The sequence below is a fragment of the Mixophyes fleayi genome, chromosome 4, assembly GCF_038048845.1.
Source record: "Mixophyes fleayi isolate aMixFle1 chromosome 4, aMixFle1.hap1, whole genome shotgun sequence".
Lineage (NCBI taxonomy): Eukaryota > Metazoa > Chordata > Amphibia > Anura > Limnodynastidae > Mixophyes > Mixophyes fleayi.
This window is the reverse complement of record NC_134405.1, coordinates 341,596,761-341,622,772: the sequence shown is the minus strand read 5'-3', so window position 1 is coordinate 341,622,772 and position 26,012 is coordinate 341,596,761. Positions and strand designations below refer to the sequence as shown.

General features: G+C 43.8%; 1 protein-coding gene across 1 annotated transcript in view; it reads left to right on the top strand.

Annotated features, from left to right (window-relative positions):
- LRTM2 (leucine rich repeat transmembrane protein 2) overlaps window positions 1-26,012 on the top strand; it is a 733,960-nt gene that overhangs the window by 465,166 nt on the left and 242,782 nt on the right. The window lies entirely within an intron of this gene.

Genomic DNA, 26,012 nt, shown 5'->3' with positions numbered 1-26,012 from the left:
CAAACTACTGTGGAAGACCTTGAAAAGAGATAAATAAAGCTCTGGGTTGAGAGCATAGTTAGTTGTCTACTCTCCCGAAATTTTCCGGGAGGCTCCCAAATTTCGTGGAGTCCTCCAAAGCTCTCGGAAGAGTAGGCAAACCTCCCGGGCCTTGAATTTCTGTATTTTATAGTAGGGGCGGGGCTATAGTGACGTAACGACATCGCAACGCCTCCTGCTACCCTCAGTCACATGATCTGTACTCTGGATCTCCTGGATTACAGATTTAAAAAGTAGGCAAGTATGGTTGAGAGTGTTTATGTTCTATGAAATTGGGAGATATTACTACTTGATGTGTTTATATGAATACACCCGGGGTGATTGCTGGGTATATAATACACCCAGGGTGATTGCTGGGTATATAATACACCCGGGGTGATTGCTGGGTATATAATACACCCGGGGTGATTGCTGGGTATATAATACACCCGGGGTGATTGCTGGGTATATAATACACCCGGGGTGATTGCTGGGTATATAATACACCCGGGGTGATTGCTGGGTATATAATACACCCGGGGTGATTGCTGGGTATATAATACACCCGGGGTGATTGCTGGGTATATAATACACCCGGGGTGATTACTGGGTATATAATACACCCGGGGTGATTGCTGGGTGTATAATACACCCGGGGTGATTGCTGGGTATATAATACACCCGGGGTGATTGCTGGGTATATAATACACCCGGGGTGATTGCTGGGTATATAATACACCCGGGGTGATTGCTGGGTATATAATACACCCGGGGTGATTACTGGGTATATAATACACCCGAGGTGATTGCTGGGTATATAATACACCCGGGGTGATTGCTGGGTATATAATACACCCGGGGTGATTGCTGGGTATATAATACACCCGGGGTGATTGCTGGGTATATAATACACCCGGGGTGATTGCTGGGTATATAATACACCTGGGGTGATTGCTGGGTATATAATACACCCAGGGTGATAACTGGGTATATAATACATCCGGGGTAATTACTGGGTATATAATACACCTGGGGTGATTGCTGGGTATATAATACACCCGGGGTGATTGCTGGGTATATAATACACCCGGGGTGATTGCTGGGTATATAATACACCCGGGGTGATTGCTGGGTATATAATACACCCGGGGTAATTACTGGGTATATAATACACCTGGGGTGATTGCTGGGTATATAATACACCCGGGGTGATTGCTGGGTATATAATACACCCGGGGTGATTGCTGGGTATATAATACACCCGGGGTGATTGCTGTATATACTACAGTAATAAAGTGTGTGGACAAAGCTTCAGTTTTGGTCTTATGGGACACTTGCGAGGAGAGAGTGCACCACGGCTGTGACTATCATCACATTGGAATATTAAGTGATATAATGATGGACTGACCAGGCTTGATAGCAGCTCCTCTCTTCCTTCAAGGATGTCGCATTTTCTCTCCTGTCCAGGGAATAATGCAGATATAAGGTCAGTTTTAGAGTGTGAGAGAGAAATAAGAGAGAAAGAGAGACAGAGAGAGAGAGTGACAGAGGGCGAGAGAGAGAGAGAGAGAGAGAGACAGAGGGTGATAGAGAGACAGAGGGTGAGAGAGAGAGAGACAGAGATGGAGAAAGAGAGAGAGTGACAGAGAGTGAGAGAGAGACAGATAAATGTATGTCACACTTTCCGTACTTTTATTTTTCAGTACAGACAGTGGGCATCACATTATTAATCCCGTCTATAATGTGAATAGTAGGAAACTGAATCTGTACCGTGAGTCAGTTTCCAGCCGTTCGCATGGTGAGGGATATTAACCTTTTAGTGTCCCACTGCCACGCGGATGTCGGAGCAGGAACTGATGTGAATGTATATAGTCTCCGTAAGATCAATGTGTATATGTTGCCGCTATATATATATATATATATATATATATATATATATATATATATATATATATATATATATATATATATAAATATATAAAGCGCTCCTGAAAGCTGGAGGCTACACATGAAGATATAGCGTGGGATCATGCACAATGACATGTCACACACATGGTTCATAGTATCACAATGGCCATATTCCAATCATACCTCCCAGATGTCCTGATTTAGGTGGGACAGTCACGAATTGACGCCACTGTGCCGCCATTCCACCAGTCGGCACGTTTGTCCCCAGACAAGTTGGGGGTTTGTTAGAGAAGGGGAATTGGAGACAGCCTAATGCTTCAGAAGCGCTTAGTACGGCCCCAGAGACCGTCACACGCCCCTCAGCCTGCCATGACCACACCGTGTTGTGATTACCTCTGTACGTGTATGTTTGTATGTATAAAAATGGTTATAGATAGTTGTCATACCAACTGCTGCTTGATCCACAGTTCTTCTGCCTCCACTTGCCGGCTCTCCCCCAGTTGTTTCCACAGGGTCTCAAGCTCATCATTATTCGACCTGGATAGACAAGTAGAGAATACATTCTTATTTACCTGCTTATTTAATATACACCAGTGCCAGACAAACAGCCAGGCATAGTCCGATCGGTGAGCAACAGGAAACGGGATCCATGGTATAAATAACAATCAGTTACAGGTTGTGAGTGTGACAACTATGGGGGGAGGGCCCTTGACAACACCACTAGAACTTTGAAAAAAAATCCCACCCCGACCATAATAAGGGATTTCCTGTTTCAGCCGTTACAGGCATCACAGGACGCACCAGATTGGGTGAGTGCAGGTACGTTTAATTTTTTTCTTTTATTATAATATAATTTTAGCTTTTTGTGGCGTTATCACTCTAATGTTTGCTGATAATACAAATGTTTCCCCTTTGCGATAAGGTGATAGCAGGGTTCAGAAACAGCACGTAATAGAAATCATCTCTGTAAAGAGCGAATGATGGAATATTTACATTTAATTATTCACATTCAATGCAGTTTAAAATGTGCAACATAAAATAAAACAAATATTTAAACTTACATACAGGAAAGGAGAATCTACACTGGGCAGTGGGCTATATATTATTATCGAGGAGAGGACAGGTCACTGCCTCCCACAACTTCCACAAAATCATCTAATTAAATACTCTGTGCTGCTGGTGCACCTGCTCCTTCTACTATATAACTCTCAGTCTGTGGCTTCCTGCTGCCTCCATTACCCATCCACACATCATGTCACTGCCCCTGTCACATGCAGTCCTGTCCTCACTGACACATCACTCATCTCCTGATATACTCTGTGCTGTGCTCTAAACATTAACAGGTTCTCTCATACTTATCACATGCACCTTCACAATTAGACCTCACCTCATAACTCCTGTAAACAGCTTTCAATTAAGAGACTTATGAAAAACACAGTGGTGTGTTTGACTTCTTCGCTCTCTCTGAGCTGCCTCTCTGCACTGTCCCTGGGCAGTGTGGTCACTCACTATGATGTCAAGTGCGTGATGTCACAGTGCGTGATGTCACCAGGGCCTGTTGAAAGAGGCAGACCTGATAAAATAGGGACAATGTTGTGGCAAATTATAATGGGGGGTGTTTAGGAGCTGCCCATCCAAGCTCAGTTGTGTAAGAATGACCTTGGAGTGTGGAGCTCAGCCTGTGTTCCAATGAACATGGGGATATGTTCTTAATGTGGGCAGCACGGTGGCTTAGTGGTTAGCACTTCTGCCTCACAGTTCTGGGGCCCAATGGGGCAGGGACTGATGTGAGTGAGTTCTCTGTACATTGCTGTGGAATCAGTGGCGCTATATAAATAAATGGTGATGATGATGAATGTTCATTGTTGAATATATGGAATATATATCATAGGTGAAGGGGTTGCTGTATTTCCTGATGACAATTAAGGTCCAGGAAGGGCCCACAGTACATATTATGGAATTCAGAGTGAGACACATGGAGTGGGGTGACGTTATCTCCACCCAGAGTCCACAGGGTTTAATCCACCACATTAGAGAACTCTATATGGGCCCATTTCCAAAGAGGAAGGACAACTATGGCCTTACCCATATGCCCCGGCAGTCCCTGGTTATGTAGGACAGTCCCCACCAGAGTCATGGCTGCGTAGATAGGGGGCGCAGTTAGTTTTATCACGAGGAAAGCAGAAGGAATGATTATCAATGATTGGGGAGCGGGGATGTCTGACAATAAACATTGTTTACAAACTAGGGATGTGCACCGGCGACTTTTGAGGTCTCGTGTTTTGTGTTTTGGATCCGGATTTTCGTTATTTTTGAGGTTCGGATTTGTCTCGCAAAACACTTGACGAAAGGTCTCGGTTCGGATTTAAGGTATTGGATTCGGATTTTTTTTGAAAAAAACATAAAAAGTTTAAAAATCAAGTTTTTGGGCTTATTTTCACTCCTAGGCTATTATTAACCTCAATAACATTCAATAACAAGCATTTCCACTAATTTACAGTGTATTCTGAACACCTCACAATATAGTTATTAGTCCAAAACGTTGCAACAAGGTATCTTTCTGGACTGCGTAGAGGAGTGGGTCACCACAATATATATAATAAGAAAACCATCAACTTGTTTGATTCGCACCAATAAATGTACCTGGACTGCGTAGAGGAGTGGGTCACCACAATATATTAAAAACCCTGAACTTTTATGAATCGCACCAATAAATGTACCTGGACTGCGTAGAGGAGTGGGCACTGGGCACCACAATAAAATATATAAAAAACCTTCAACAGGTCTGCATTACACTACACATACGGCTGCTCCTCCATCCTCTCCATCATATACATGTTGGAGTTTTAGCGTGTGACAACCTCTTGTTTTTGATAATGTCAGTGTATTTTGAATATTTTTCAATTTGCCCCACACCACTGAATGTACTTTATCTATGATACGCATCTATCTATCTTGACTGCGTAGTGTGGTGGCCCCGGTACACAATTTGGTACCGAGGCCACAATATAATTAAAAAACCCTCCACGTGTCAGAATTCCACCAAACAAGTATCTGGACTGCGTAGTGGGGTGGCCCCGGTACCCAACTTGATACCGGGGCCACAATAAAATAAATACACCCTCCACGTGTCAGAATTCCACCAAACAAGTATCTGGACTGCGTAGTGGGGTGGCCCCGGTACCCAACTTGATACCGGGGCCACAATAAAATAAATACACCCTCCACGTGTCAGAATTCCACCAAACAAGTATCTGGACTGCGTAGTGGGGTGGCCCCGGTACCCAACTTGATACCGGGGCCACAATACCTCCTCCAAACATGCTACAGACAATTCGTCATTGAGATCCCATTAAGTATGTTAAAGACAGACAGGGTCCAAGTGTTATTAGTTGACTTTGTAAAGAAAAAAACTGTCCCTGTTGCACATAGTCGTGCAATGAAGACTTACTTTTTCATTTAAAGGCACGATCTTTCAAGTGTAGTGTTTGTAAGTCTAAGTCATATTATACTTTTGGTAAAATTGGTTTTTTTTGTTCCTCTTTATGGTAATTAATTAGTAATAGAATTAAAGTAGGAAATAGAATTAAATAGAATTAAAGTAGGAAATAGAGTGGTATAGAGTTGTAGTGTGGTATAGATAGAGTGGTCCACACAATATAATAATAAAACCCTCAACTGGTCTGAATTCCACCAAACAAGTATCTTGACTGCGTAGTGTGGTGGCCCCGGTACACAATTTGGTACCGAGGCCACAATATAATTTAAAAACCCTCCACGTGTCGGAATTCCACCAAACAAGTATCTGGACTGCATAGTGGGGTGGCCCTGGTACCCAATTTGATACCGGGGCCACATTACCTCCTCCAATTTCCAAGTGTAGTGTTTATAACATCTTAACACTACACTAATTCTAGCACGTCAAAACCTCTTGTTTTAAATAATGACAGGGCATTTAACTTTTGATTTAATTTATTGAATTTGTTGGCATTTTCTTTTACTTTTTGAACATGGCAAACGACTGTTGAATGGTCACATAATGCCAAAAAAAAAGGTGCAAGATGGAATTGTCCTTGGGCCCTCCCACCCACCCTTATGTTGTTGAAATAGGACATGCACACTTTAACAAACCAATCATTTCAGCGACAGGGCCTACCAAACAACTGTGGCTGAAATGATTGGTTTGTTTGGGCCCCCACACCAATAAAACAATTCATCTCTCCCTGTACAAACTAAACAGGCTCTACTGAGGAAAGATGTCGTCCTTATCCTCAACCTCTGATTCCTCTCCCCCTACAGTGTGTACTTCCTCCTCCTCACACATTATCAATTCGTCCCCGCTGGACTCCACAACCACAGTCCCTCTGTACTGTCTGGAGGGCAGTGCTGTACTTCATTGAGGAATTGATTATTCATTTTTATAAACATCATTTTTTCAACGTTGTGAGGAAGCAACCTCCTTCGCCGCTCACTGACCAGGTTCCCCGCTGCACTAAAAACTCTTTCCGAGTACACACTGGAGGGGGGACAACTCAGTTAAAAAATAGAGCCAGTTTGTACAGGGGTTTCCAAACTGCCTTTTGGAGTTCTACCACGTCACTACCTCTAGTTAATTTAGATTGCAAGGCTTGTAAATATAAATACTTTGAAGATAAAAAAAAGCAGGCTGCACAGACTGTGGAGCTAGAAAGTGAAATTAAATGGACTACGTTACTTTGGTGGCTATCTATGCCCCCCCCCCCCCGCCCTACACTTGTAGTTGAATATAAATAAAGCAGCCTGCATAGACTGTAGAACTAGCAATTCAAATATACAAAGAAATGGACAAAGGCAGTTTGGTATCTGTCTGCATCAGATCCCCTCTCCACTAGGAGTAAAACAGAAAACTTTTCAGCCGTTATATAATCTAGAATATAAATAGAAATTGAGAAATGCAATTTGGTATCTGTCTGCATCATAATCATCAACATCCTCCTCAGCGCCAGCTACATCAATATCCTCCTCCCAGTGCACAACATTCACACCTTCATTAGCCAAATCTGTAACTGGACTGTGGGTGATCCTTCCAGCATATGCAGAGGGCGTGCTGCAAATGCTGGATGGAGTCACCTCTTCCCGTACAGTGATGGGAAGGTCAGGGTTCACAACCAACAACACCCTTGGACTCGCCTTGGGGATTTGTGATGTCATCTGTTTAGAAGGCAGAGTTCTTTGCTGTTTTGTTGTTGCTGACAGCATAACTCTCTTAAATTTTTTGTAGGGGGGGGGAGGAGGGCTTTGATCCTTGGGTGAAGTTGGACCACTAGTCATGAACACGGGACAGGGCCTAAGCCGTTCCTTGCCACTACTTGTCGTAATTGGCATATTGCCAACTTTACGTTTCTCCTCAGATGATTTTAAGTTTCTTTTTTTGCTGTTTTTTGAGAACTTGGGCTTTTTGGATTTTACATGCCCTGTACTAGGAGATTGGGCATCGTGCTTGCCAGACGACGTTGATGGCATTTCATCGTCTATGTCATGACTAGTGGCAGCAGCTTCAGCATTAGGAGGAAGTGGGTCTTGATCTTTCCCTACTTTATCCTCCAAATTTTTGCTCTCCATTATATGTAGCACAAGATACTGCAGAATGTGTGAACTTGGTAATATTGCAGTACCAATGGACTTATAATGCTGGATTGGTTTTGCAAATTTGGTTATAATTATTATATTTTTTTATTTTTTTTTAATTTTTTATTTTTTTTTACTTTTTTTTTATTTTTTACAAACTTGGGAATAATGGGGAAATAACTATGCCCTTAGAAGCACAGAGCACAGGACACAGCACCACTGGACTGAACAGGACACGGCACAGGACCCAGCAGCACTACGGAACTCAGCAGGACAGAGCACAGGACACAGCACCACTGGACTGATACTGCAGAATGTGTAAACTTTGTAATATTGCAGTACCACTGGACTTTTACTGCTGAATGTGTGAACTTGGTAATATTGCAGTACCAATGGACTTATAATGCTGGATTGGTTTTGCAAATTTGGTTATAATTATTATATTTTTTTTTTTTTTTTAATTTTTTATTTTTTTTTACTTTTTTTTTATTTTTTACAAACTTGGGAATAATGGGGAAATAACTATGCCCTTAGAAGCACAGAGCACAGGACACAGCACCACTGGACTGAACAGGACACGGCACAGGACCCAGCAGCACTACGGAACTCAGCAGGACAGAGCACAGGACACAGCACCACTGGACTGATACTGCAGAATGTGTAAACTTTGTAATATTGCAGTACCACTGGACTTTTACTGCTGAATGTGTGAACTTGGTAATATTGCAGTACCAATGGGCTTATACTGCAGGATTGGTTGTGAAAATTTTGTGGTAATTAAAAAATATTAAAGTAGTTTTTGGTATTTTATAAAAAAAAAAAATTTTTATTTTTTTAAACACAGGGGAATATTGGGGAAATAACTATGCCCTTAGAAGCACAGAGCACAGGACACAGCACCACTGGACTGAACAGGACACAGCACAGGACCCAGCAGCACCACTGACCTCAGAAGGACAGAGCACAGCACACAGCACCACTGGACTGATACTGCAGAACACAGCACAGCACAGCACAGCACAGCACAGCACAGCACAGCACAGCACTAAACAGCACAGAACTAAACAGCACAGAACTAAACAGCACAGAACTAAACAGCACAGAACTAAACAGCACAGAACTAAACAGCACAGAACTAAACAGCACAGAACTAAACAGCACAGAACTAAACAGCACAGAGGACCACCTAACACACCCTCCCTCTACCCTGATCAATGCCCGAGTGAAGATGGCGGCGACTAGCGGGGAATTTATAGGATCCGAGTATCGCGAGATCCGACAACGGGATTATGAGTCAGAGCCTCAGTTTCACTTTTGAATTTGGCGCCAATACCCGGATCTGTCTCGGATCCGACTCGGATCCGCAACGTTCGGGTGGGCTCGGATTTCAGAAATCCGAGCGCGCTCATCCCTATTACAAACTGCAGACTATGTGGGGTGTAATACATTTCCATTTGTTCCCCTGCACATAAGAACACTCCTACAGTGTTCCATTTATTCTGGGTTTTGGAACTGCCCCTATAAAAGCACTGTTTTCAGGTATACAGATTCACCTGTGTAAGGTGGAGAGAGAAACATCCAAACTTGTAACACATAACTAACCCCCCCCCCTATTCATTAATTTCCACTACTTTTACATCCTTCACCTAATATACTGCACAATGGTTCAGTGGTTAGCACTTCTGCCTCACAGCACTGTGGTCATGAGTTCAATTCCCGACCATGACCTTATCTGTGAGGAGTTTGTATGTTCTCCCCGTGTTTGCGTGGGTTTCCTCCAGGTGCTCCGGTTTCCTCCCACACTCCAAAAACATACTAGTAGGTTAATTGGCTGCTAACAAATTATTGACCCTAGTCTGCCTGTGTGTTATGGATTTAGACTGTAAGCTCCAATGGGGCAGGGACTGATGTGAGTGAGTTCTCTTTACAGCGCTGCGGAATTAGTGGCGCTATATAAATAAATAAATGGTGATGATGATGATGATATACTGCTCTGTTTAGACTTCTATATAATGTCAGACATTGCTGCTTTTTCTACCTCGCTTCTGGCAGACCCGGGGGCAGCTTGATGCTGGATTTCATTCCCTCTAGCAGAGGCAGCTTACTGGGGAAAACAGGTGCTTAATAATGATAATAATAATGAAAACGTGTTCTCACCATTAATGTAAATGTGCTCAACATGGACTTCTGAGTCCTTCTTGATGGTCATACCTGGAAACCGGAGCACCCAGAGGGTAGAACATACAAACTTCACACAGATAAGGCCCTGGATGGGAATTGAACTCATGAGCCCAGCTCTGATCATCATCATCAACATTTATTTATATAGCGCCAGCAAATTCCGTAGCGCTTTACAATTGGGAACAAACATTAATAAGACAATACTGGGTAATACATACATACAGAGAGGTAAGAGAACCCTGCTCGAAAGCTTACAATCTATAGGACAATGGGAGTTAGAAACACAAGGGCATCTGCTACATCATATTGCACAATGGACCAGCCAGACTGCAAAGGTAAAAGTACTGAGTGGGCTGTGTGTGTTGCAATGTTGGTCAGAAGGTTGTTGTCTTGCGTTAGCAGTGTAGAGGATGGTAATAGGGTAATCTAGGGAAATTAAGATGATGGTTGAGGAATATCATAACCTTGTCTGAAGAGGTGGGTTTTCAGTGAACGCTTGAAGGTTTGAAGACTAGAGGAAGTCTTACTGTGCGTGGAAGGGAATTCCACAAAGTGGGTGCAGCCCGGAAAAAATCCTGTAACCGAGAATGGGAGGATGTGAGGAGAGTGGAGGAGAGACGTAGATCTTGTGCAGAACGTAGGTATCGAGTAGGGAGATATTTTGAGACAAGTGAGGAAATGTATGTCGGTGCAATTTTGTTGATGGCCTTGTATGTTAGTAGAAGAATTTTATATTGAATTCGTTGAAATACAGGCAGCCAATGTAGAGACTGACAGAGTGGCTCAGCAGAGGAATAACGGTTTGTAAGGAAAATCAATCTAGCCGTTGCGTGCAAAATAGATTGTAGGGGTTCAAGTCTGACTTTGGGAAGACCAGTAAGGAGGGAATTGCAATAGTCGATGCGGGAGATGATGAGTGCATGAATTAATGTTTTTGTGGTGTCTTGCGTCAGATATGTGCGTATTCTGGAAATGTTCTTTAGGTGTATGTAACATGATTTAGATATAGAGTTGATGTGGGGAATAAACGACAGTTGTGAATCAAGGATTACACCTAGGCAACAAGCTTGCGGGGTGGGATTTATATTCATGTTATCAACAGAAATAGAAATGTCAGGCAGGAAGCTTCTGTTTTTGGGTGGGAATATCATTAACTCAGTTTTTGAAAGATTGAGTTTGAGTTGGCGAGAAGACATCCAAGATGAAATGGCAGAAAGACAGTCAGTAATGCGAGACAACACAGATGGTGAAAGATCAGGAGAGGATAGATAAATTTGTGTATCATCCGCATAGAGTTGATACTGAAATCCAAAGGAGCTTATTAGTTTTCCAAGAGAAGTGGTGTAGATAGAGAATAGCAGAGGACCTAGGACTGAGCCTTGTGGAACTCCAACTGATAGGTGTTAGGAACCCCTCCAGCCAACACAACATAGCCCGGAGTCTACTCTGCCAGTCAGGTGTTCACTGGAGCCCCTGATGGTGGGGACAGACTGGGCTGCAGACTGACAGAGGGTCGTGAAGTGTGCACCGGCTGGGGAGAACCCAGGCAAGCGGAGTGGAATCCAAGCAGAGGTCAGGGGCCGGCAGCAGACAACAGTACGAATATACAAGCTGAGGTCAAGGGTCACGAGCAGACAGGAAGGTCGGTATTCAAGCCAGAGGTCAGGGTCACGAGATTCACAAGCAAAGTCCAAATCTAAGCTAAGGGTCATACACGGGTAACAGTCCAACAGATTTCCACCAATTTTAGGCAGCAGCAGAAACAGGAGCAGATTAAGCAGACAGGAACTGGACGCTATAATCGGCAGGGAGGCTAAGCCCTCCCTTCCTTATATACAGAGTTTGGCCATTCAGGGCATAGCCCTGAAATACATCCCAGGTGCGGTACCCAGCTAAATTAGCCCGCAGGCTACACTAGCGCATGCGCCCGGCTGCCTCACTTGCCGGGGCGCATCGATTGTTATACACGGCGTACGGCCGTTGCCTTGGCAACGGTCGGGCCCGAGAAACCGGAAGTGACGCCCCGGTCGTCATGGGGACGGCCGGAACGTTCACTGACACCGGAAGTGAGTCGCGGCGGTGCCCAAGGCCGCCTCGGCTCCTGACAATAGGAAGCGGAGCAAAGGTGGATCCAGAGAAATTAACACTGAAAGAGCGATTAGATAGGTAGGATGAAAACCAGGATAGGACAGTGCCTTCAAGACCTAGGGATTGTAGCGTTTTTATGAGGAGAGAGTGGTCAACAGTGTCAAATGCAGCAGAGAGATCCAGGAGAATTAGAAGAGAGTATTGGTTATTATTTTTTGCTGTGATCAAATCATTGACAACTTTGGTCAGCGCAGTCTCTGTGGAGTGTTGAGAGCGAAAGCCTGACTGAAGAGGAGCCTGACTGAAGAGGATCCAATAGGTTGTTTGCTGTAAGAAAGTGTGTGAGGCGGGAGTATGCAATTCTCTCGAGAAGCTTGGAGGGGCATGGGAGCTGAGAGATGGGGCAGTAATTTATGAGAGAGTTAGGGTCAGAATTCTGTTTTTTTTAAATGGGAGTAATCACTGCATGCTTGAAAAGTGCTGGAAAAATACTAGTAGAAAGAGATAGATTACAGATTTTAGTTAGAGGGGGAATGAGTACAGGAGACAGGGACATACCAATTTGAGAGGGAATGGGATCAAGAGGACAGGAGGTAGAGTAGGAAGATGAGAAGAGAGTAGAAACTTCCTCTTCATTTGTGGGATCAAATGAAGAGAGAGTGTCAGAGGGTGCTACAAAGGAATTGAGCAGATTGCTTGTCAAGGGAGATACCATTTCAAGCCTGATCTTATCAATTTTGTCCTTGAAATAGGAAGCAAGATCCTGTGCACTGATGTTAGTTGGAGGATTTGGGGCAGGAGGATTCAGAAGAGAGTTAAATGTGTTAAAGGGGCGTTTGGGGTTTGAAGCCTGAGCATAGATGAGAGATCGGTAGTATGCTTGTTTAGCAATGTCCAGAGCATTTCTGTAGGAGTGGTAGATATCAGTATATGTTATGAAATCATTAGAGGCACAAGATGTACGCCAGTGACGTTCTGCTTTATGAGAAAGTTTTTGTAGAGTTCGTGTTACTGTAGTGTTCCACGGTTGGCAACGAATTCTACGGGAAATATGTAGTGTCGCTGGAGCCACTGGATCCAGGGCAATTGCTAGGGTTTGATGAAAATGGGGTACTGCCCGATCAGGGGAGGAGAATGTAGAAATTGGGGAGAGAAGGTGTTGGAGAGAGGTGGAAAACTGTTGAAAATCAATAGAGTTGATATTCCTGCGGGTACGAGGAGGCTTGGAAGAGTTTGACACTAGGGAGGGTAAAGAACTGGGGCTGAGCAAGTATCTAATAAGGTGATGATCCGAGAGGGGGAAAGGAGTGTTAAGGAAATCAGAAACTGGGCATAGTCTAGAGAAAACAAGATCAAGACAGTGGCCATCCTGATGAGTAGCGGATTCAATCCACTGGGAGAGGTCAAGTGTGGAGGTTAGAGAGAGTAGTTTGGAAGCAGCATTGGAACGTGGATTAGAAATAGGGATGTTGAAATCACCCATGATGATGGTGGAGATATCAGTAGATAAGAAGTGAGGGAGCCATGCAGAGAAGTGTTCAAGAAATTGATGGTGTGGACCAGGGGGGCGATAGATGACAGCAACATGCATAGAGAATGGGTTAAAAATCCTAACAGCATGTACTTCAAAAGATGTAAATGTGAGTGATGGGACACTTGGTATAACTGTGAATGTGCACTGTGGGGAGAGAAGTAGTCCAACCCCCCCTCCTTGTCTGCCTCCTGGTCTGTGGGTGTGGGTGAGATGGAGGCCACCATGTGAAAGGGCTGCTGGTGAGGCAGTGTCTGAATGCGTGAGCCATGTTTCTGTTATTGCCAGAAGGTTTAGGGTTGTTTAAGAGGAAGAGATCATGTACGGAGGTAAGTTTGTTACAAACAGAGCATGCATTCCAAAGGGCATATTTAAAGGACTTTGGAAGAGAGGGGAGACAGGTTATGTGTTTGAGGTTTGCCAGATTTCTGTTAGAGATGAGCGCACTCGGATTTCTGAAATCCGAGCCCACCCGAACGTTGCTGATCCGAGTCGGATCCGAGACAGATCCGGGTATTGGCGCCAAATTCAAATCTGAAACTGAGGCTCTGACTCATAATCCCGTTGTCGGATCTCGCGATACTCGGATCCTATAAATTCCCCGCTAGTCGCCGCCATCTTCACTCGGGCATTGATCAGGGTAGAGGGAGGGTGTGTTAGGTGGTCCTCTGTCCTGGTAGATCTCGTGCTGTGCTGTTTAGTTCTGTGCTGTGCTGTTTAGTTCTGTGCTGTGCTGTGCTGTGCTGTGTTCTTCAGTATCAGTCCAGTGGTGCTGTGTGCTGTGCTCTGTCCTTCTGAGGTCAGTGGTGCTGCTGGGTCCTGTGCTGTGTCCTGTTCAGTCCAGTGGTGCTGTGTCCTGTGCTCTGTGCTTCTAAGGGCATAGTTATTTCCCCAATATTCCCCTGTGTTTAAAAAAATAAAAAAAAGTTATTTAAAAAAATACCAAAAACTAATTTAATTTTTTTTAATTACCACAAAATTTGCACAACCAATCCTGCAGTATAAGCCCATTGGTACTGCAATATTACCAAGTTCACACATTCAGCAGTAAAAGTATAGTGGTACTGCAATATTACAAAGTTCACACATTCTGCAGTACCAGTCCAGTGGTGCTGTGTCCTGTGCTCTGTTCTGCTGAGTTCCGTAGTGCTGCTGGGTCCTGTGCCGTGTCCTGTTCAGTCCAGTGGTGCTGTGTCCTGTGCTCTGTGCTTCTAAGGGCATAGTTATTTCTCCATTATTCCCAAGTTTTTTAAAAAAAAAAAAAAAGTAAAAAAAAATAAAAAATTAAAAATTAAAAAAAAAATATATAATTATAACCAAATTTGCAAAACCAATCCAGCAGTATAAGTCCATTGGTACTGCAATATTACCAAGTTCACACATTCTGCAGTATCTTGTGCTACATATAATGGAGACCAAAAATTTGGAGGATAAAGTAGGGAAAGATCAAGACCCACTTCCTCCTAATGCTGAAGCTGCTGCCACTAGTCATGACATAGACGATGAAAGGCCATCAACGTCGTCTTCCAAGCCCGATGCCCAATCTCGTAGTACCGGGCATGTAAAATCCAAAAAGCCCAAGTTAAGAAAAAGTAGCAAAAAGAGAAACTTAAAATCATCTGAGGAGAAACGTAAAGTTGCCAATATGCCATTTACGACACGGAGTGGCAAGGAACGGCTTAGGCCCTGGCCCGTGTTCATGACTAGTGGTTCAGCTTCACCCACGGATCTTAGCCCTCCTCCTCCTCCCCCCCCTACAAAAAATTGAAGAGAGTTATGCTGTCAGCAACAAAACAGCAAACAACTCTGCCTTCTAAAGAGAAATTATCACAAATCCACAAGGCGAGTCCAAGGATGTTGGTGGTTGTCAAGCCTGACCTTCCCATCACTGTACGGGAAGAGGTGGCTCGGGTGGAGGCTATTGATGATGTAGCTGGCGCTGTGGAGCAACTTGATGATGAGGATGGTGATGTGGTTATTGTAAATGAGGCACCAGGGGGGGAAACAGCTGATGTCCATGGGATGAAAAAGCCCATCGTCATGCCTGGTCAGAAGACCAAAAAATGCACCTCTTCGGTCTGGAGTTATTTTTATCCAAATCCAGACAACCAATGTATGGCCATATGTAGCTTATGTAAAGCTCAAATAAGCAGGGGTAAGGATTTTGCCCACCTAGGAACATCCTCCCTTATACGTCACCTGAATAACCTTCATAGTTCAGTGGTTAGTTCAGGAACTGGGGCTAGGACCCTCATCGGTACAGGGACACCTAAATCCCGTGGTCCAGTTGGATACACACCAGCAACACCCTCCTCGTCAACTTCCTCCACAATCTCCATCAGATTCAGTCCTGCAGCCCAAGTCAGCAGCCAGACTGAGTCCTCCTCAATACGGGATTCATCCGAGGAATCCTGCAGCGCTACGCCTACTACTGCCACTGCTGCTGTTGCTGCTGTTAGTCGGTCATCTTCCCAGAGGGGAAGTCGTAAGACCGCTAAGTCTTTCACAAAACAATTGACCGTCCAACAGTCGTTTGCCATGACCACAAAATACGATAGTAGTCACCCTATTGCAAAGCGTATAACTGCGGCTGTAACTGCAATGTTGGTGTTAGACGTGCGCCCGGTGTCCGCCATCAGTGAAGTGGGATTTAGAGGGTTGATGGAGGTATTGTGGCCCCGGCACCAAATTTACTACCGGGGCCACTCCACTGTGCAGTCCATATTTAGGTGTATCAGATATTAAACAACGGTGACAGTTGATGCCCAATTTTTTAATTATATTGTGGCCTCGGTACCAAATTGTGTACCGGGGCCACCACACTACGCAGTCAAGATAGATAGATGCGTATCATAGATAAAGTACATTCAGTGGTGTGGGGCAAATTGAAAAATATTCAAAATGCACTGACATTATCAAAAACAAGAGGTTGTCACACGCTAAAACTCCAACATGTATATGATGGAGAGGATGGAGGAGCAGCCGTATGTGTAGTGTAATGCAGACCTGTTGAAGGTTTTTTATATATTTTATTGTGGTGCCCAGTGCCCACTCCTCTACGCAGTCCAGATACATTTATTGGTGCGAATCATAAAAGTTCAGGGTTTTTAATATATATTGTGGTGACCCACTCCTCTACGCAGTCCAGGTACATTTATTGGTGCGAATCATACAAGTTGATGGTTTTCTTATTATATATATTGTGGTGACCCACTCCTCTACGCAGTCCAGATACATTTATTGGTGCGAATCATAAAAGTTCAGGGTTTTTAATATATATTGTGGTGACCCACTCCTCTACGCAGTCCAGGTACATTTATTGGTGCGAATCATACAAGTTCAGGGTTTTTAATATATATTGTGGTGACCCACTCCTCTATGCAGTCCAGGTACATTTATTGGTGCGAATCATAAAAGTTCAGGGTTTTTAATATATATTGTGGTGACCCACTCCTCTACGCAGTCCAGGTACATTTATTGGTGCGAATCATACAAGTTGATGGTTTTCTTATTATATATATTGTGGTGACCCACTCCTCTACGCAGTCCAGATACATTTATTGGTGCGAATCATAAAAGTTCAGGGTTTTTAATATATATTGTGGTGACCCACTCCTCTACGCAGTCCAGGTACATTTATTGGTGCGAATCATACAAGTTCAGGGTTTTTAATATATATTGTGGTGACCCACTCCTCTACGCAGTCCAGGTACATTTATTGGTGCGAATCATAAAAGTTCAGGGTTTTTAATATATATTGTGGTGACCCACTCCTCTACGCAGTCCAGGTACATTTATTGGTGCGAATCATACAAGTTGATGGTTTTCTTATTATATATATTGTGGTGACCCACTCCTCTACGCAGTCCAGAAAGATACCTCGTTGCAACGTTTTGGACTAATAACTATATTGTGAGGTGTTCAGAATACACTGTAAATTAGTGGAAATGCTTGTTATTGAATGTTATTGAGGTTACTAATAGCATAGGAGTAAAAATAAGCCCAAAAACTTGATTTTTAAACTTTTTATGTTTTTCCAAAAAAAATCCGAATCCAAAACCTTAAATCCGAACCGAGACCTTTCGTCAAGTGTTTTGCGAGACAAATCCGAACCCCAAAAATAATGAAAATCCGGATCCAAAACACAAAACACGAGACCTCAAAAGTCGCCGGTGCACATCCCTAATTTCTGTATATATGTGTGTGGGAGAAGTGAGGGGGACCTGGATTAGGTGATATATCACCAGCTAATAGAAGAAGGAAGGAAGAAAGGTAGGTAAGATGATTGTAAGATGTGTGTCCTTTTAGTTTCTGGCGGCAGAGTGAGGCTGTTAAAGTTATTGAATTTAAATAGGAAAAGAGTTCATGAGTGTTCACTAGAGGTGAGTGAAGTAATGCAGGGGCAATGTGGACAGAGGTGTGTGTTGCAGGATGGGTGAGGGATGATATAGTCCTAAAGATAATGCCATGAAAAGAGATAAAGAAAAATATTTTGGCAAGCATTGGGACTATTAGTCAAATAGCAAAAATGAGGAATTAAATGAATTGCCTAATTGCAATGTCCAGTGTAATCAGATAAGTAGTGCAGAGCTAGGATGCAGCAAATGTAGTGTAATACTGGATGTCTGGATAGTATAACATAATGATGTGGGGAGCCATGTGGGGGAGTGGGTGGAAGTGTTGAATGGAGAGTAATAAAGAGCAGGTAATTGAATAGCTGAGATTTTGCAGAATCATGGGAGAGGAGAGTGGTTGAAAGACAGTATAATTTCTTCCTACTTGTGATGGGAGACAAAGCTTAAATAAAATTGAAGTACAGTGCTGAGATAGGGGACTGAAATAACTGTAGCATGGGTAGGGAGTGGTTGAGCAAGTAGTACAGCAGTCTGATTAAACAGAGTGGATTTTGCATTGAAAGCAGACTGATAAATAAAACAAACTTTCATGAGATGAGAGGAAAATGAGATCAGAGTCCAAAACAGTCCTCATGTTGCATTTAGCTTGTAGCCAGGGAGAGTTAAAAACATCAGAGGTGGAATATGGAGTTTCAGGTGAATACTGAAACTGTGTTAATAGGCAGAAAGTTCTTCTCCTGTTTCCTCCTGTTCAACTCCGGTATAACTCCGAATTATGCTGTTTAATTTTTTTGTCCCACACTTGTATCTATACACACTTAGAACTATACACAAAACAAACTCTGGTAGCAGCCCCATCACGGTAGTCCCATTGTCTCTTTGGACCTCTGTCTCTCAAGCTGACCGCGTTAGCCTGCATAGCTGTCCAGGAAGATGAGGGGGTCGGGCGAATGGAGAGTGTCGCAGGCCCCCCTGCAAAACCACAACAAACAGATTCAGGTAATTACCCTTATTGTGTACAATATAGAATATAACACCACTAGACTTGTGTATATTCCTGTACCATTGTTCACTCTCTACCCTTGTTTTCTTTTCCAGGATTAAATGGATAACTCCAAATCAATTTGGTTTAAGATATTTTATTCACTTTTTCTTAGATGCGGAGCCACCACCCACTGTGAGTGACCAGTCAGAGGAGCAGGAGGAGGAGCTGTCAGAGACCCCGCCCTCTTAACCACCTGCTGGTCATGCACATTGTCCATCTGTGCGGTCACTGGAAGCCATAGATAAATGGGACCAGATCACCAAAGAGCTCCTAATAACCATCAATCGCAGCCTTCGGTAGACGAAGCACCAGGAAGGAGTCCCAAATAACACGGAGAAGAAGGGCCTGATGGAGAGCATTGTGAACGCTATAAATGGGGTTGGCCAATCCCTGCAGCCATACTGAATCGGCTGCTCGCCGTGGTTCCCCACATGTGACCCCAGTGAGCCTGAGCCTAAGGAAGCAGAGGACTCAGGACCTGGCTCTGCTCCTACAGCCCCCAGAGCTCGGGAGGCACCGAGACAGGTGCGGGGTCCCTGAGGGGATAAGGCACAGATAGCTGAAATAACAGCAACATATTGTAAAAAATATATAAAAATTATAAACTGCATAACCTGGATGTGTTTCACTCTCTTAACCATAACCTCCTAATGACATATACAAGCTTACTTAACTTATCTAACAATAAAGACACTGAGACATATGAAAGTGGCTAAAGAAGGTCACAGTTTATTAATTATTAAATAAATGGCGGTGAAAGTGAACTGTGAGACAGCTAAATCAAACTGATATTTGGAACCAAGCGTGGATGGCTGACTCCACGTACCCGGGACACATCCTTAACTGCCTGGCCAACGCTAATTCTGACGTCAGAGTGACTAAGCCCCCTCCCGACTACGCAATGGCCGCCCTCAGATGCGGGCCAAGGGATCCTCATCAAAAAGGACCGCGTCACGTTCCTGGATGGGGATAGCACCTGTGGTCAAACAGCGATAACACTGTAACGATCAGCCGCTGCCCACAGTGACTTCCTACCAACTGTGCCTGCTCTGTGGCGTGGGGAGGAACCAGGTTAAAACTCATACGCCACGGAAGCAGGGAGGTCTATAAAGGGCATTGGGTGGGTGGGATCTCGAGCAGTGAATGAGAAAGGACATGTGACATGCTAGGACTTATATACACAGATCTCCAGGCACTCCCCTTCCTTCCTCATTGGTCGGCCTGGGATGTGGCATCTTACTTGCAGGCAAGGTTAACCTCACTTACTGCCACATATATATGCGTCTAAGTGCTTTCGTCCATATGAGAGTACAGGTTGTTCATAGTCATGATGGGCAACATGTTCAGATGTGTAGATAAAATATATTCTGCATAGTGAAACGTGTGTTGAGTCCATTGTGAATTTTTTTTTCTAAACAATCTGCTATAAACACATCGCAGCCACATTCTCCTGCAGCGTGTATACATCATGGACTAAAAGTATCATTCCAAATTTCAATGGTTTAGGCCATCAATTCCTATATATTTAGATTATACTTACAGCTGAAGTGTTGCTGAATCACATAATAATCGTCCGTTTCTGCAAGAAGCTCCTATATGTCAGGAAAAGGAGACAGAACATTTCTTTTTTTAAAAAAAGTAGTAATAAAAATAATATTAATTAAAAATAACATAGAAAAAATTTAGCATAATATATAAATCATATCCAGCCAGAGTACCACTGACACAGGCGGGATGGATACCATCTACATGTAGGAGCAGAAATCGACATTCGGCAGATCAGGCAATGTTTTTCCAGTCTTCAAATGTCCAGTTTTGGTGAGCCTGTGCCGCTGTAGTCCATAGTTTCCTGACGTGTTTGGCCCCCTCCCGTCCTCTAGTCACACCCCTCTCCCGGACTACACTTGCTGAAAGTAGGCAAGTATGCTGTAATCTGTGATGTAACTGCATTACAACATTGATGTTTTGTTAAACTGCATTATTACAGGTGTAATACGCAGCTTACTGTGTTTCCCCTCCAAGATCCACATTATTTTCTGGGTAGAAAATATACTGAAAAGTTAATGTCCTCTGAATATTTTTATAAATACTCCCATCCTCTCGCTGGTCAATTTCTTGCCCATTTCTTTTCCAATTCTTGGTCCCTGTCCTGATATAATGACATTTATTAAAGATTGGGGGGTACATAGGGGGAGGCAAACTGGGGCAGCTGTCGCAGGCAGCAATATTTAGGGGGCAATAGAACAAAAACTATTATTATTTTTAAAATGCCAACTTTCTTGGTGCAGATATAAAATATAAATGGTATTTACTTTGGTAGCTCTAATATTCTAATAATGCTTAATATGAAAATATTTGTCTTTTATAATGTACACAAATCATATACAAATGTTTATGGTAGATGTCTTTCTTAACATTAATGAATTAATTTAACCCAGGGAACCGCAGTTGGGGGCAGACTATTCTGTAGCAGGTGAAATGGGTGTCGGATGGTTTGTGAAAATGTTAGTTAGTTAAATATACTATATTTTAGTTTCCAGCCATCACCTCTTGATTTACAATGGGTAAATTGAAGATTCGGCGGCACAAATGCAGCTCTGGAACCGCAGTGGTTTTTGCAGGGGAAGTCTCAGTTAATGTTATAGGTTTGCAGGGCAGAACGGTCACAGTTATAGAGGAATTGACATCTGCACACAACGGGGAGGCGTTTGGTGGAGTCAGGGCGTTCGGTTCCTGGCGCGTCACAGAGTAGGTACAACGATGCACCTCATTTTGCAGAGCAGCGCATGAACGAGATTTGAAATGATTGTAATGAGTTGTGTCCCTTGCCAGGTGCGGCCTTTCCCACTCTGCAAAAGAATTTTAATTTTACACCAGCTCAGAACTGGGAGTACTCAGCCGTCCGCTTTAGTATTCGGAACTTAAACTAGCCCCCTAGTTGGAGCAAGAGATACAGCAGAAAACCAGCGTACTTCTGTGTGCACCTGAGTTTGTCTTGGACATGACTGTACGAGAACACCCTTACTGTATATTGCCTACGTGAGTTCGCCCATTCCCCACCCTGTTCACTCCCCTAAATCAGTGGCTGTAGTAAGTGTCTTTGCACTCAGAGGTGACTTGGACGTGGCTGCGTTCTATTTCATACCGTCCGGGTCTGGGCAAGCGCAGGGTATTTTCTGCTGACGATAGCACCCATTTGCGGGATACGTTCCTTAATGACTCAAACCTAAGGTGTGCATTGAATGAGGCACCTGATTGGACCTGAATCACAGCTATCAATTTAGATGCTTCATTTTTATCCACATTACTGACCATAGGAGATGGAATACCCTGGACAACTGCATTCCTCTGTACTGAAAACAGTCTTCCTTCCCAAGCTTCACTTCCACAACCCAAGTCCCCTGGAATCTGCCATAATCCACAGACTAGACTAGCTTTAGAGAGTCGCAGACATATGCTCACATTGAAACAGTGTAATAGTCACAAACAGTCTGGGGTATCTGCAGTATGCATGACCAGTATCCTTGAAGAAGAGGGGCAAGTGCAGCATTTGGAGGGAGGATTTGAAATGTAAATGGTGTCGTAAAATGATCACAAGGGAAAACACATGATTTTCATTTTTCCTATTTTGCCATCTCTTTTTGGCTATTAAAAGTATTTACCACTTTGAGATTTTTACACATTTTACTTTTTAACATCATAGAATCATAATGGATTTATCCCAGAATCCCTACCACTGATAAAAACATAACAGTCCACAATGCCAAAACAAAATAGCTAAACATTTTTCTTAAGTAATTACAAATATAAAACAGACAACGATTGCTTGAGCATTTTGCCCAAGTAAACCCTGCTGTAATTAGTTGTCTTCAGAGGTCACATAAGTAATTGGATCCCACCTGTGTACAATTAGTGTTTCACGTAATCTGAAAATAAACACACGTGTCTGTGAGAGGTCCTACAGTTGGTCAAAGCTTCATCATGAAGTTCAAAGAAAATTCAAATAGAACATGTTAATGATCAGCACTGGTCAGAAGAAGGTTATAATGAGATTTCCAAACTGTTTACCATCCCCCAGAGCACTATCACATCCATCATAAAGAAATTAAGATAATGTGGCACAACTTTGAATTTGTCTAGAACAAAACTGAATATCCCTCCGAGAAGGGCACTTGTCAGGGTACCCACCAAGAGGAGCCTGGCAGCTCTGTCAGTTTAGGGGGATTTCGATCATCTGTAATAACTCCCCAATGAAGAGCAATAAAACGAGTTCGAAATGTTCTTGTTCCACCTCAACTCTCATAGCGCATCGATTTCTGGCCGCAGGAAACGTATAAATGATGTGACAGTAAAAGCTACTTCAATAGAGAAGGTTGGTTCTCCCAGGTTTTGTAAGTTACTCAGTATTGTTTAATCGGAAACATATGAAAAAGGGTCGACGCTTGATGTTCCCCTTTGGAAAGTAGCAGGGATGAAAGAAAACACCTCTTCTCTGGTCAACCACTTATTAAGTACAGTCCATCGTTATACAGCGATCTACATTACAATGAAAGCACTGGCTAAACATACACTAGGAGGTCTTGATGAAGTTTGATTTCACATGATTGCCCTTTTGTGCATATAATTTACATATAAAACTGTTCTCTCTGTACTGTTAGCCATTATGCAATGTGTTATTTTGTTATTATAATTACAACAGGGCTTGCTCATCAAAGGGTTTTTAGCTGACAGGAGTTGAACCCAGTGCGGTTTTCTGCTGCTGCAGCCCATGCATTTCCAGGCTCTACGCGCTGTGCAGTCAGACATGCCCCTCTGCCTACCACCGCTATAACACATTGGTTATTTGAGTTACTGACGCCTCCCTGTCAGCTTGAACCATTGCACACCGTTCTCTGTAAACTCCAGAGGGGATCAGCACTTTCTGAGATGATCAAACCACCCGGTCTGGCATCAACAATCATTCCACAATCAAATTCACTTGGATCACTTTTCTTCCCCATTTTGGTGTTTGGTCTGAACAACAACTGAAAATTTTCAGCCTGTCTGCATGCTTTTATGATTGTGTTGCTGCCACATGATTGGCTGATTAGATATTTGCATTAACGAGCAGGTACACAGGTGCTTCTTGGCCTTTTGGCTAAGAGTGGGTGTACATGCCCATGGATGCAGTGGGGCTTAAAGACACCCCCCTGTAGGCGATGGGCCATCACCTGGTCCTCTGGCCAAGAGGCCGGCTGCCTGGAGCCCGAGTTGCTACATGCCCAAAAATGCATTGTGGAGAAAGAGGCACCTGTGCACAGAGTAAGGCCCTCTGCACCTTTAATTTTCAGGCAGCACCATTTTTTTCGCCCTAGCCTGTTGGCCGAGTGCAAGCATCATTTTTATATTTCCGTCCGAAAGGCTGGGGCCTTATGGCACTTATTTATTTATTTATTTATTACACTTGGTACCAAGCACTCTTTTGATTATGTGTCTTTGTTTTTGCCACATTTGGTAGGGGTTTGGGTATAGGATCTTATGGGCGACCCTCTTTCCCCAAGTCATCTGAGGCTCCCTTCTTTTGGAGGGAGCCTTTTATGTCGGTGATATAAAGGGGCCCTCCCTAGCTTCAGCAAAGGAGGGACTGAAGATCTCCCTTTTTTTCCCTCTCTGGGGCCTTTTGGCTTCTACAGGATGGGGAGGCACAGGGCCCTTTCCCTTTTGGGAAGGGTCCAAAGTCCCAATTCCCCAGCACAGTTTGCACTGCACCGGGTGATTCCGAGTCATGTACCTCGGAAATAAAAAAAAATAATAATAAAAAAAGAGTAGGGTGGTATTGGTTCACATTATGAGAGGGGGTCTCCATGCTCATTGCCCCCCCCCCCCCTGCTCTAGTGGGAGCCTGCTTCTAGCTGTAGCGCTGGTTAATGATTGGGGAGAGGAACTTCTTTAAAGAAATGTATATCTATATATTTAATTAGACATTGTAACAATAAATGACAGTATGAAAGAAACAGTACTAGACTCTGGTTCAATGGGTTTATTGCGAGACCCTGCAGATGGTATGGATCTCATGTGCGAGCTCCTGAAGATTGTATGGATCTCCTGTGCGAGCTCCTGAAGATGGTATGGATCTCCTGTGCGAGCTCCTGCAGATGGTATGGATCTCCTGTGCGAGCTCCTGCAGATGGTATGGATCTCCTGTGCGAGCTCCTGCAGATGGTATGGATCTCCTGTGCGAGCTCCTGCAGATGGTATGGATCTCCTATGCTGGTGCAGATGTTTTAGAGGGAGGTGCAGAAAGTATAGGGTGCTGGGTCTTCTACCCGGTTGGTCTGACTCACAGGTCCAGTTCTTACCTTAGTCATCTGATACGGTGTAGATGTCCTGCTGCAAGGAAGCAGTGACCAACAGGAGAGGTCGTCACTCTCTGTAGAGATCCATACGTCCCAGCTGGAGCTGGAACGAATGGGTCTCTACAGAGAGCGACAACCTCTCCTGTTGGTCACTGCCTCCTTGCAGCAGGACATCTACACCGTATGGACTGGGGGACAAGGAGTAGACCAACCAGGTAGAGGAGCCTGCACCCTTTCTCCTGATGGGACAAGCTATTATATGGGAACTGGGCCCTCAACCTTGATAGCAAGGTAGGGCCTCAGGATTAACTCCATAGTCTCCATCATCCCTCTTGTGCAGCTCCTGCAGTTGGTGGTAACGGGCGCGTATGTCTGCAGGAGCACATAGAAGAGCAGGAGCAGAATGCCAGACAGGAGCAGCAGCTTGCAGGACCAGCGCATGAGATTGCATATGATGTTAAATAGCAATCTGAAAGAGAAACTATGTTATAGCGATGAACAGTTGCAATCATTTTGAAATAATAATAGGAGAATAATTTACCTCAGTCCTGCAATGCTGCTCCTTTTCTGCTCTTTACGTTTTACAGCACTTTTCATCTGCAGTTGCCGCTCCTAAAGGAAAATCAGTGGTGGGATTATGAGGAGTACGACACAAGATCAGCCACTGAAGTTAGGGAAGTCAGAGTTGGCCGGCCATGCTACGATATTGACCATTTGGTCCCATATTGCAGCAAGTTGCCCCAAAATGAACACCACATTATTTGCTAATAATCCAATTGAAATCAACTAGTTCAATATCCTGCATAGTTAGGTGTTTCTGGTCATCATACAACTGTACTAACAGACCCTAGTGTAAGCCAGAGGTAAACTGGCTGCTTGGCCAGAGTGCCTGGATCTTGGCCACAATTTTGTTGATGGTGGTCTTGCTGCAATGTACGCCCAGC